At 39.4% G+C, this 14,084-nt stretch overlaps 1 long non-coding RNA gene across 2 annotated transcripts in view; it reads right to left on the bottom strand.

The window, feature by feature from the left end:
• LOC108626419 (uncharacterized) overlaps window positions 1–14,084 on the bottom strand; it is a 56,873-nt gene that overhangs the window by 10,570 nt on the left and 32,219 nt on the right. For both annotated transcript variants that reach the window (XR_003389387.1, XR_001916690.2), the window contains exon 4: window positions 4,031–4,721. This is a non-coding gene — a long non-coding RNA (uncharacterized LOC108626419). The remainder of the gene's footprint in view (window positions 1–4,030; window positions 4,722–14,084) is intronic.

Below are 14,084 nucleotides of genomic sequence, written 5' to 3'. Positions count from 1 at the left end.
TTTGCATGTACTTTTATGGTAATCACTTCTCCCGTAGATATTAGCAGTACCTACAACTTTTATTTGAAGCATTTTTTGATATTATGAGAAAAAACAATATAACAAATTCTATCATCCTTAAATAGTACACAGGCTCCAGAATTTGTTATATTATGCGTAATAAATCGTCTGAATAGTATATAAATAAATAGTCCTATGAAATTGTATGTAAACTGAATACGAATACATATTCAACGCTTGCTGCAAGCAATGACTGTCTGTTTATTCTAATTTTCCGGCATTGGGAAATGTTTTCACGCGGATCAAATTGTAAGCCACGTCACCGTTTGAGCATCTGCTCCTCGAAGGTTAACCGTTCCTTCCCTGATCTTTGATCCTTGCCGCGTTCACTCACCGGCCACGCTCTTCATTTTTCAACGACGAATCATCACCTACTACGCCACCCTACATACAATTTAAGTTGGGCCTGCTCGAAAAATATGAAACGAAACTGGAAGACACTTGCTCCAGTGCTGTTTATAATTTCCCTAGCTAAGAGAAATGCATTCTCAGTTATTTTAAAATGATAATGAAATGGGCAAGTTTGTGATGCCTATAATCAATGAAATAAAATAACTTCTCAGGGAATATTTAATTTAATTTTATCTTAGAAAATAATATCCATTCCTGTGAAAACCAGCTCGAGAAAGTCATGAAATCAATGTAAATCGTCAAGTTTTCATTTTAGTATAAATCCAAATATCTATTCCTGTGAAAGCCAGTTCGAGAGTCATGAAATCAATGTAAATTGTCAAGTTTTCGTTTTAGTTATATTGGTAATTTTAGATAAATCCAAATAAACTTATCAGTTGCCTAGTCCCTATACTCGATGAAATCTGGAAAATCATGAAATCAATGCAAACTTGTAGCACAATACAGCAGAAGTAGTTAAATAGAGAATCCTTTCTTTGCCGCAAAGTATAGACTTATTTTTGACATGTCTTGATGAATAATTTCCAATGTAATTTTATTTTGAAATTGAATGTTAAAAAAAGGGGAAATTAACACAAGTCGGGAAAGAATGTTCTTAAGAAGAATTACTTTCTACCTTCAAAATTCAAATTGCAATACTTTAATGACAAAGGAATTGCTACACGCATAAGATTTCTTTAACTGACTTTAAAAAAAAGGGGATTAAATCTACAGTCTAATAAGTAACTGCAATAAAACTGACTAAAGCAGAAGCTATCTCTCGCGTTTCAAAACCGTCTCGCTTTCAACCCGGAGCACTGGTTCTAGCATTCGCAAAGGTAACGTTTCAGAGAGCATTTAAACCGACTCGGAACGACACCAAACACGCGGGCACAAAAGAAGAGAATCTCTCGCGATGGACGCGAAAACGAGCCAGCTGCCCGTCTTACAGCTCTACCAACAGCCCTTCGGGTATGGGTCAGCACCATAGGTGCACATCTTCCTCTCTCAATCAAACATTCAACATTTCTGTTATAGAAATATGATACAATTGATAATTAGACGCTGGACTTTACATATTCATAGTATGTATAAAATTAGCTATATAAAAAATGCATGTAGTGGAGAAAAATGCATAAAATATTAACGGTACAATGCATGCCATAATGCTTAACACTAGATTAGCGGATGTCTTTTGTTGCCGACATTTTATTTTAAAGAAACTTTACTCGAAACAATTTTTACATTATATACTCTATTTTTAAAATACTGCATTTAGCACAAACGTCCTTACTTCTATTTCTTTTGCATGATACTTGAACTTCGAGTCTTGAACAATGAGTCAAATTGACTCGCTCCGGCAATCTGGTGTTAAAAGATTGAAGGACATTGTTACTAAATATACTTTCTTAAATTTTATTTTGCATAAAAATCCGCAGTCCCCTGGTAATAATTAACAGACTGAAGGCTTTGTGTTATTATGTATTGCAAGGGTTATACACATTAATATGAATTCCATATACTCCTACTATTAGCTGATGATTATCGTTTGTAGTTAAATAACAGACTGTAGATCTTGCGCAATTAGGAAAAGTTTGTGGAAAGTAAAATATCCAACAATATTATAAGAAGGTAAAGAGAATTGATATGACAAATGTTTTACTTTGCAGGAAAATTGGCTGTCTACAAAAATTACCTTATTCGAAACGTTAGCAGGGAATTAACGAATAAAAAATTTTCCGGCTCTCGATCATCGCAATTTCCCTGTCCGGTTAATTTGCTGCGCAACGACTAACTGTTCTCGGATAATAGTCTGAGGTAATCGATACTAATCGATCTTTTCATAGCTGCACGATGAGGAACATGTTACGTAAAGCAAGAGTTGATTTACAGTCAGGTTCAATTTACTAGAGATCTGTGCCATTGCTTCTCGGAACAATAATTAATATAGGTCACTACCCAATATTTAAAATCCAAATCCAAAACGGATTCGAAAGATCATATTTTCTCTAGTAAATATAATATCTGATTGATTATTTCATCTGATAGACTCAGGGGCAATAACACAGGACTGATTCACATAGTCGAGCTCGATTTTCTAAAATATATTTGCATAGAAGTTGTACGTCTCAACCGGATCATTAATTTGTGGCAAGAAACGTTAAATAAGGTGGCAATCAACGATTTCTCCAACCGGCTTTCAAATGAACATTTAGAGAACTCTAAGTATAGCGAATGGGATTAAAACTGGAAACGTGTTCCTAATTAGTCGGCGATAAAAAAATCGCGTCCAATCAACCAACTCCAAATACGAGATTGATTCCCATTTTTTTGCCAAACTGTTATCCGGCGGATTCGCGTAAACAGAGTCGTAACCTTTTCCCTGAATTTACTGCTATCTCATGTCTTCCCAGAATCGAAACTTACACATTCGTTCCATGCATCAAATACATATTGTATCAACTATTATATGAAACATTGTATCGAATATCGCTGTATGAATTATTGTATCAATCATTAAATACAACACTGTGTTAAAAATAATATTAATCAGTCCAATTATTCCATGGAACATACCAACCTTCGTTATTACATTTATAGCTGGGAGCGTATGACAAAGGATGATCAAAAGTGCGATGAGAAAGAAGGAAAGGCCACTTATGTATTCCGGCGGGGTTATTAAAAAGCCTTCCATTAAGGGCAGGAAACTTTTGGAGAATTTTCGAAACTTTAATGGAAGCCCGCTGGGAACGCGCTTCAGCAAGTTGAATGGAGTGTTGTATGTGAATAGACCAGATGGTTGAGGGAAAACGTGCGCATTTCATATATCCAAGGAGACAGAATTCTCTAAACCCGGTACTAATCTGTCTCCTCGGAAATACGTTCTCCCCTATCATGATTCATTGTATTTAACCGGAAACACGACGAATTTCCCCGTGATTGCTCGCGCAACAATTTTCTAGCCATTATACATATAAATGGGAAGAATAACAGTAAATTCACTATCGTTCGCCAACAATTTCGTGATCATTAATCAAAGATTCCGGCTAAATGAACCTGGCATTCAGCTTGATGCAACGAACAGGAAGTCCGATGAAAAAATTATTGTAGGCATACTTATGGGAAACCACGTGAGAAAACATTCGAGAGAGTCACGACGAAAAGAACGCGGAGAGAATCGAGAGAATCACGTGAATCTAAACCCGACGATTATAAAACCGCGTATTTCATGCATATAGAAAAACTGTATGAAACAAGATAATATAAAGATTCCTGTACTAAAACGATAAAATAAGTCTCGGTATAAAATCCATTTATCTAACTATTTCATTTCACATGAAAATCTGCGGTCTACCGATGACACAACCGAGGAGGCAGTGAACTTCTCTCAAGACTATTTCGAGCCCTCGAAACGGAGCAGGACGAGAGAGAGAAGAAAACCAGTTCAGCCGCGTAGGGCTACGTGACTTACGTAAAATACGACTCGGGGAGACTCTCTGTTCAAGTTGCAAGAAACATTTGCCGTGTACGCTTGTAACGCGGGATCATTACTCGCTAAGGACAAAATTCATCGACTTACGTCAACTGGAAGTTCGATCGATACACCACGCTGTCTCTCTCCCACCTCTGTTGCTCTCACGACCGACCGCTGGCTCCTCCGTGTCCCTTTGTTCCAATCCCCGCCGCCAAGTGGGATTCTCACAATACGTAGTAATAACCACCAAATCGAAACAAGCTGAGTGACACGTTAAGAGAATGATTGCACGATGACGGTCTACTTTTGTCACGAGTACCGACCGACGGGAGGTGCTCGCACGCGAGAAAAGAAAACGTCGCCGAGCACAGCACACACGCGGAGTCCGGCGCACAGCTGGTGAAACGTCGTCGTGCGCCGGCCACTCGAAACTCTTGTTTCAAGGGCAAGGCTAGCCCTCGTCGTCGAACGAACGCGGGACCATCGTTACGAATCTTCGGATCCACGACTCGACACGGGTACCAGTTTACCTGGATCAAAGAGAATGCTCCGGTCTTGCCGAGCGTTTGTTCCGCGACGCGAATGGAGACGCACTCACGAACCGACTCCCACGATGGTCGCGACGATACTGAGGCGCCGGCGTGCTTTGCACCCACCGAACCCTCCCCACTGCGTCGCTGCTCTTTCCTTCTACGTTTTAACCATGCCGGATCCCCCCCCACCACCGACCTCGCTTCGACCCTCTTTTCATCCCGGGTCTCAGCTGTCCTTAGGGTGTTCTGCTTCAAACACAGTCCTGTAAAAAAGATAAACACCCACGAATCACTTTATTTATCTACCTAAACACTTCATGGAAACTTTTACCAATTACGTAACACGCACGACTTTATGTACACGAATTATTCTTTTATTGCTGTTTTAATTATTGCCAATTGCTGTTTTAATTATTGTATCAATTGTGATATTAAATATCGTATCAATTATTGTATATCGAATATTATAACAAACATTGTAGGAAATGCAACATCAACCACTATACGAAATATTGTACAAAGTATCTATGATTAATGTATTAAATATAGTGTCAATCATTGTAAGAAATAGTGCAACGAACAGTAGAAAGAGCAATACGAAATCGTAGGATTAAATCGAATCTTTCTATCCAAGACTGTACTCTCTCATCCTTGTTCCTTCTGAATCCTTTCCCTGGCTTCGTCCTTATTTCTCTCGGTCTCAACGTTCCTTTTCTAACTCTGTCTCGCTGTTACTTCGATCACACGTATCAGACTCTCCTCTTCTCTCTTGAAGTGAATCGGTGGTACAAACTGGGTCGTTACGTCCCCGACGACACGCGTGTTTTGGTCGTGGCTTTTTCGAGGTTTTCCCGGGGACAAACGACGAACCCTGACGAAAACAACTGGGTTTCGTTTTAAAGCTCGCAATGCGCGTTTCACGGGGATAGTAAAAGTCCGAGGATTAACAGAAGCCGATGCAGCTTGCGCCAAGGATTCACCCCAGAGACCACCGGATATGCAAATGTGGGCTACGAAAAGACCTGCGAAACTCGACCCACCCGCGTTTTACGCTGTTACAAAAAATCTCTGCAGATTCCTTTGAGTACAAAGTACAAATATTCGTATTAATCATTCACCGTTCTCGTTCAACTCTTACATATAAATATTCTTTCGACATATCGAATTAATCGATATTCTAAGCACGTGCGAACGATGCGAAGATAAAAAGTACGAATCTCTACCTACGCGATTGAAAACAATAAATGACGATCGATCCTCCACTACTGTTCCAACAGATATAAGAAAGATTGAGCATTTATCGGTTTTTTAAAAATAACCGCAGTGATACTGTTCACTTTTTGTACTTGCTAGGCGGCCACTTATCGCGGTATTCATTTATTAAGACCACCGGGGATACGTGCTGTAATTATGCAGCGTGTGAAACCAGTTCGACAGTGAGCCTACCGATAACTAACGATAAACCTGGCCATCGTTTCCGATCTTTGCGATCAACGATTCTGATTTTAACGACGTAGCTTAAAAAATTTTTGCACCACGTATAACACGACGTAAAAAGCTTGATTCGTTGTTGCGTATTCTAAAAATTGTTTAAATCTTTAAACGTCTTATTTAATATATTGCTGCAGTGATCGACAATTTCTTGTCAGAGTAAATATTAAGTCTAGTGATTATTTTCGTCACCAGACGCGAACTTTAAATATTCTCCCTGTTACTTTGTTTATTGTTTCTGTTACCGTGTCACATCTCTCTCCTCTGGAAACTTCCGGATTATCGACGAGTCTGTCGTAAGCCGAAGCACAAACTCTTCAAGTAGATTCGAGTTTCCATGCACCTTTGTTTGCATCTCAAACATCAATATTTCATTCTTAAATACATTTTCTCGTCGTTCATTTAAAAAAAATTCAGAAAATAACATTTTCACGCTTAGCGTTTCTGTCTAAACGTTCGAACCAGAAGTCAGGATCCACCGGTCGATAGATCACAACTGCCGGAAGCAATTGGCGAGCTTGAGACCATTCGCGACGCAACAAGCATTCTAATTTGCTCAAGCAGATAAAGGCGCAGCTTTATTACTCTCACCTCTCATTGGGATGAGTCACGAACAGGTTCTGCTTCGAAGCTGCGAATTTTCAATGAGTTCACCGATGCTGTCACCGACTTAATTTTGCATCGCGATCACTGTCAACTTTGTCTCTTTAGCAAATTAATATCTTTAGTCGGTTTTGTCGAAAACTTAGCAGTAATGTTAATTGCTAATAAGATTTTCCATTATGCAGTTTACGTGCTTTTAGAACAATTAAAAAATCAGTATGTATTACTATTATATCAAACACTGTATCAATCAGCATATAAATTACTTGATCAATCATTAAGCATTGTATCAAGTATTAAATGAAGCATTACTCCAATTATTACATAAAACATTGTTAAACAATATTGCATCAATTGTTACATACAAAATTCTATCAAGTATTGTACAGAACATTGTGTCAAGTATTAAATGAAGCATTACTTCAATTATTGAATGACACACTATATAAAATATTGCATCAATCGTTACATGAAAAATTGTACCCCTTAACAACTATTATATGAAAAATTGTATTAAATTTAATAATTTACGGGATTAATTTCTTAATTGGTAGAAAACTGTAAAACGTTCATAGGATAAAACCGTGATACCAGTTTCCCATACCAGTTCCCGCGGCTCTCCGTCTGGCTGATAAATCCGATTAAATTACGCGCTGGTTACGAGATTGCCGAGAGGAAGTCGGGTAAAAATGTCCGGGTTCAACTCTTGCCAGTCGAAATTTTTTCGCTCTCCGCGCCGCCGCCGAGGTGAATCACGACCGCTTCCGGGAGCGATTCGCAGGCTGCGGACCGCGGTTTCCGGCGTGAAACGCAGGCGACCGTGATGCCCGACGAGAGGCTCGAGTAATAACGCGCTCAAAGGCTGGACACGCCGCCGCCGCCGCCGCCGCGGCCTCCGCGCTGGAAATTCGTTTACGCGTGCCACGACGCAAAATGAGCCACGATTTACGAGAACCACCGCTGCGACCGCGCTCTAAACTGAATGCGGGATGAAATCGTGGCTACCCGTGTCCGGTAAAGCGAGATTAGTGAGCTCCGACAAGACGGACTGAATTTACGCTCGTTCGCAGACTGATTCTACCTTTTTTCATTTTTAATTACCTGAACGTTTTCAATTGTATTTAAAAAAATATATAAAAGATTCAAAAACGTTCACAGTCAAGGGTATAAGATCTAAAGCAAACTGATATCGAATCAAATTCAACTTAAAATTGCAAATTAATATGAATATTTTGCGACTGATTCAATTTGCTTCCTCTGTATGTTCAATAATTTTAAATAACACTCCAGTGGTTCCACTTGAATCCAAGAGGGCTTAAAATTTATATTAAAACAACTTTTCTTTAGCTCGACCTCTTGCGCTTCCTATTTTCCCAGAGTTCACGGTATTTCTTCATTGCCTCGATTAAATTCATCCATACTCTGATGAAACCCGAAGAGAAAGTTTCGATGATGTTCATGATTCATCGAATTTGCCTGAACCCGCCTACGCTAAACGTTAAATTAACTTACAACTGGAATCGTTCGGTGAACACGATCCATCGGCGCGCTTAGAGCGTTTGCGGAGCGTTTCCGGTTACTAGGTTCACCGTAATAAATGCTCCTCAAACGTTCGCGGGTCAGTCACGCCTAGGAGCGTTGAATAACTTCTCCACGGACCGTGCCTGGCACCAGCGTTCAATTGTTAATGCAATTCAACTGTACTTTCGATTTTAACTACTGATAATTCGAAAGGTTAACAGACTAATTTCTTAATAAATCATTATCATTCAGCGAGTTAATAAAACTTTCATTAAATAAAACACGATCGTAACCATGTAATAAATCATGCAACAAATCATAAGTATTTTAATATCATAAACCATGGAGAATTCTAATAAAATTGTAGATCAAATAGAAACAACGTTCGTTCGCTCGTTCGGTGAGGCATTTCCGAAAAATCTCGTAAGACTTGATAACGCGTTATCGGACGAATGCCAGATGGTACGTGCGATTCGGGTTCGCGAAACGGAGTTTGTTCGTGCGTCAGCATTAAACTGGAGGTTGTCGCGTGGGTGCGGCGCGATGCAGCGCATGGGATCGATTAAACCGCGCGCTGAAATTTGTACAGCGTAAATACACGCCGGGTGGTGTGGGTCGAAACCATTTTCGAAAATTAGATTACGTAACGAGTTCCAAAGCCGTACGTTAGATTCTATCTCGAAGCTTTTGTACTCGAAGACGTGAAACAGCGGGCAGATTATTTATGGAGTTGGCAAAACCGGCGTGCAAACAGTCCGTAACTCTGGCTAGATATCGGCGTGGAAAAACAGTGAGAATTGTACTCGAAACGAATTGGAAAATGCATAATGGATGTGTTTAACGTTATCATCCAAGTGCTTGAAATTCCAGTTTATACGTGAATTATACCGAAAAATGGGAAACCTTTTTTATATGGATGAGCACATCAATTTTCTGAAATAATAGAAAGACCGTATCAATTTCTCGAACCACTACTTACGAAGTAGAACATACTAAATAATATGTTCATAATAAGACACACTTTATCTAGACACAATTAATCTTGCACAAAATTTCAAACAATTGTCAATAATCTTGATTTAAGCAATAACTACCTTAATGACGTTGAGACGCGTTTTAATAAAATCATTGAGTAACAAGTTGGTGCAGAAAAATCTGAAGAACAAAAGCCGAGCGCCGTTTGGCGTGTCACGATTAAAGGGTTAATGAGGAACCGCATGTGCGCATAAATTTCTATTTCGAGGGGTTGGTTAGGGTCCGACGTGTACACAGACTAGCAAGAGCGAACGCCGCGTGCATATTTCAAGAGCTGCAAGACCGAGGACGTATATCAAAATGACGCCTACGCTTGTTACAACATAATCGGATGACCGCCGCGGTTTAAACCCTTTCGCGTCGATTATACATTACGACGAATCGCAGTGGCGCCCTAAATCATTGTACGCCTTCCGTTTTCCGTCAGAGAAAACAAAAAAACTTTGCTGCATTATTCAATTATATTATGTATATGATTTACTATAATCTTTCGATCGAGGTGGAATACTTTCTATGTGTACTCGCGAGGGTGGTTTTCAGTTTCTGGTTGCGTTCTCGAAAAACCGCAGTCAGTTAGCGAGGCTGAAGGGGTTTGCTCTTCTCTGTAGTTCGACAAACTTTTTCCTCTCGACGGCATACGGGATACCGACTCGCGATTCAATCGACAGACTGAAAAAAGTTCTTAACTATCGCTGAATCAATTACCATCCCTCTGTGTACCATCGTTTGTCGTGCTCGACCACGACAACAGGACTGAATCATTCAGTTTCTATCCTGCACGACAGAAAACTCTCATGTATCAATCTGAAAAATGAGATTCAGACAGAATTGAATTATTCGATCAGTGCTATGTTCTATGCATTTTTATATATCGAATATTTTCTTCTAATTATCATTCAGATTTAATTAACATATCTTGTAGCTCAACGCGCACCCTTCTTTTTTTCCTAGCTGAAAGTATGGTAAAACTTCGGAAGAAAGTTCTGAAATCCGGTTAAGTTTAACTGTGGAAGATAAACGCGCGGGCCCGTAGGGCTATCCTCGATTCGAGGGCTTCGGAAAGCCCCGCGACTGGCTTCCGGCGTCGGGCAACGCCGTTGTGTGCAGTTCATTTGAGCGAGTTACGCGATTAGCTTCGCGAACCCTTCACCAGGGCTCGTTTAATCTGACAAATGCCCGACGGACTTTTAACGTCCCGATCCTCGACGACGTTTGCACTCCTTATTGGAACAATTACCGACTGCTCGCTCTTATTCGAAATGGGTTACAGAAAAAATTCTAGGTCTTAAGGAATTCGAGGAGACTCTAGGGTTTTAACATGTCTCAATTGAAATTTAATTCTATCGTCGTCGCACGTGTAGGGGAGTTCCCTTGACGCTGGACGGTAGCTAATATCGGACTTTAGCTGCTATATATGTGACATTCGAAATGTAGTGAGCCGTTATCCCATGTAACCGGTGGTGGAAATAGAAAAAAAACGATGATCAGATTCCGACACGTTTTAGTAACGTGTGCACAGCTAAAAAGATCGATTCACTATTGCATTTCACGAGAATGTGACACGTCATGTTAATCATAAAGAATTATGTTTGTTAATTTCATTGGCCAAAAAACATGTGAATTGTGTTATTCTATCCTGTTATATTTTTGAAGTTATCTTTATTTTGTGTATAAATTACACTGATTCTTACCAAAAATTGTTTTTTAATGCATTCACACATGCAGATGAAAATAATTCGAAAAGTGCACTTGGAAAAATGTTACCATACAAAATTAGCTTAAGAGAGGCGTACAAAAGATATGGTATTGCACGAAGCACTTTATGGGATAAAATAAAATGCATAAAATCTGGCCGAGAAATTACTTTGGAGACTAAACTAGGTTCACTAAAACCACTTCGCTAGAAGATGAAAAAAAGAAGTGAAATTCTCACTTTATCGTCCCATAATTTATTAGATGTAGAAAAAGAAAATGAACAAAGAATTAAAGAACAAAAGAAAAACTTAGGAAATGAACTTAAGAAGTCCAAAACACTTAACCCAAGAGAGATAAATCAGGAGACTCCCTGCGTATTTGGAAAGCAACGAAGAAGACTGGATTAAATGTTCAAACTACCAAAAACAGACACACTAGATGATAGACAATAGATTGAATATGATTCTCATTCATTCCATCAATTTTTTTCCGAATAATAAGTATTTGCAAATGAAACTATTGAAGAGATTACAAGCACAGGTTCTGGCACCTGGCTCGACCTCGCGAAACCGAGTGAAGTGGTCGTCCACGGTGATGTTAAGGTTCAAGCCCGGTAGATTGGCCGCTTTGTTCAAACGGGCAACAACTGTCGCCCCGACTCCTCCGCGCATCCTTCCTCGCGTTCTCCTTCCATTTTCCGGTCTCTTCGAGCGAACCTCTGACCTGACCCGTCCCGGTGAAGTCGACGATATTACGACGCTGCCGCGCCACGAGGCGTGACCTACCTGTCAACTATTCTTCTCGTCTCTCTCCTCTTTCGAGTACCCGTTTGCCTTTTCGCGTTCGATGCAAAATAAACTTCGAGTCCCGACACTCTCTCACTATCTAATTATAGCGATTGGAAAATATTTGCAGTTTATAGCAATTAAAAAATATTTACATCTCCGGATATAAAGTTCAAGCTTTTAAAAAAATAAGATTTTATTTTAAGGAAACTATACAAAACTTTATTTATATATATGTAAAAATTATTTTAAAGAAATTGTTCGAAACAATTTTTAGATATTCTATTTTTAAAATACATTTTACGTAAATTTTTTTTATTATATTTAGCATATCCGCCCTTACTTTTATTTCCTTTGCATGATACTTGAACTTCGAGTCTTGAACAATCAGTCAAATTGACTCACTCCGGCAATCTAGTATTAAAACATTTTTTGCTATCATCGGGTCTTACTAACTTTCTTCTTCTCTCCCAATTATTGACGCGCTTGCACAGTTGACACTGTTTATTCTCTCGCGCGACAAGCGATTCTAGGAAATCAATCAAATCTCTCGGATATACGTCCGCTCCCGATCGGTGGCCATGTATCCGGAGATTACTGTATATTCAATCTCACGTTCAGTGTGATTCGATATCATTTTCCAATTTCTTATAAATTGTTATATACTGTTTTTTAAGAGAATTATTCGCAGTTAAACAATCCTAATTAAGACTTGTAATTCGACTTGTTGCTTGATGGATAACTGCTCGGGCAGCTTATCAATGGTAACGGTTTTCAATTGAAAATACGATTGAATAATTGGGGAGAAACTTTGTTCGGGAAGGTGAGATGATTGACGGATAGGACACCGGGTGAAACTTTCAAGTAGTTACAAATCGTACCTCGGGGAAATGTACGGGTCTAACGAGATCCCGTGGGCACGACTTAATTTCTGGTCAACCATAGTTGCGATGCCCGTAGCAGAAGATGAATGCGCTACGTGGCTCACGTTTTCAACTCTTAACGCTCATTTTCGATTAGGGTTAACGACTCGGTTTCTCGTTCAATCATTGTCCCTCGCGATGTTATTGTTCTCATGAGGAACGAATAAAAAGTAATTTTTCATTTATCCATTGCAACATTCATTTACTTGTTTTGCCAAGTACTTTTGCATATTTTTACGTATCACACGCAATGTTCCTACTTTTTATAAATATGTGAAATCCGGAGTCTACTGATCGATCACTCGAATCGCTTTATGTCGGAATCGAGAAGACAGTCTCTGTCGCTTGTTCCTGGTTAACCCTCGAACACGTTAAACCTGGTATTCGCAAAGGCGGCTTCGTTAACAAATGTCCTCTGTGGGCCTGGCGATGAATCAGACGTCCTCGTTAGTCTCCGCACTCGAACGAGAATTCGTGATCACAAACTTGCCGAATCCTGTATCCACACTCTCGATCATACCGTCGAAAATCGGAAGAGGATTTTGTTCAACTTTTCCTACCATCGAATATTTGCACAAGCGATAACAGATAGTCGCCGATATATCGCTTTCAAAACGGTTGTTTAACAAACTCCCTGCAGAGCATTCAACTATACAGGAGTAGCGAAACTGCGTTTGCGATGAAAAACGAGGGCGTATAATTCACGGACACAATGACTATCAAGTTTCCACTCCCTAAAATTGCTTCTTCCCCTTTCCAAACAACGCGCCGCGCTAATTAAACGCGAGATACAATGACCGAATGCGTATTCACCAGAAACGTGAAATATGTGAACGTGATATAACAGTGAATATTTTTTTTTTAAGAGAATGCTGTGTTCCACTAAAAAGTATTTGAATAACTGCTTTTCAACTATCGTAACAATTCTTAACTAATTTTATAGTAGAATCTTAAGATTGTATGAGTCGTAGGATCTCTGCCAAAAGTTTAAAAAATATGATAGGAATCTATGTCCTATGACTCATACAACCTTAACGTAATCTAACAACTATTAAAATTTTAATGCCTTGCCATTGTTTTTCTTTAAGAGTTCATGCAACCTTAAGTAGTACCAATCATTAACTCTATTAATTTCTCCTATTTCAACAACATTCCATTATTCAAAATGCAATGCTTGATGTTTGCGAATTAAGGACGTGACTGAACTGGTATCAATTGAAACTTTGCGGGCCACCGAATTAAAGTCGACACGCGGACAACGAAGTGGAACAAGTTGAATATTCATCCAGCCTGGTTTCACTTTACTCGCTGCGGGGTTACCGCGAGAAAACCGGCTTCTCAACGAATCCGACGATTTTTTCGACCCACGCCATCGTTTTCATTGGTTGGATCTCTGCGGTATAATTGCTGCACGGATGCGACGCGACGGATCGAATAAAGATCAACTTGTACTCGAGTTTTTCAGTCGCTACATTTTATACGATGTGCTCTATTTGCAATTATTTCTAACAACCTGGATTGAATAAAACTTGCTCTGATTTTATGAAGTAGGGAAATATGTAAAGAAGACATA

Source organism: Ceratina calcarata, unplaced genomic scaffold, assembly GCF_001652005.2.
Source record: "Ceratina calcarata isolate Rehan_Ccalc_2016 unplaced genomic scaffold, ASM165200v1 scaffold40.2, whole genome shotgun sequence".
Lineage (NCBI taxonomy): Eukaryota > Metazoa > Arthropoda > Insecta > Hymenoptera > Apidae > Ceratina > Ceratina calcarata.
This window is presented reverse-complemented; position numbering and strand designations above follow the sequence as displayed.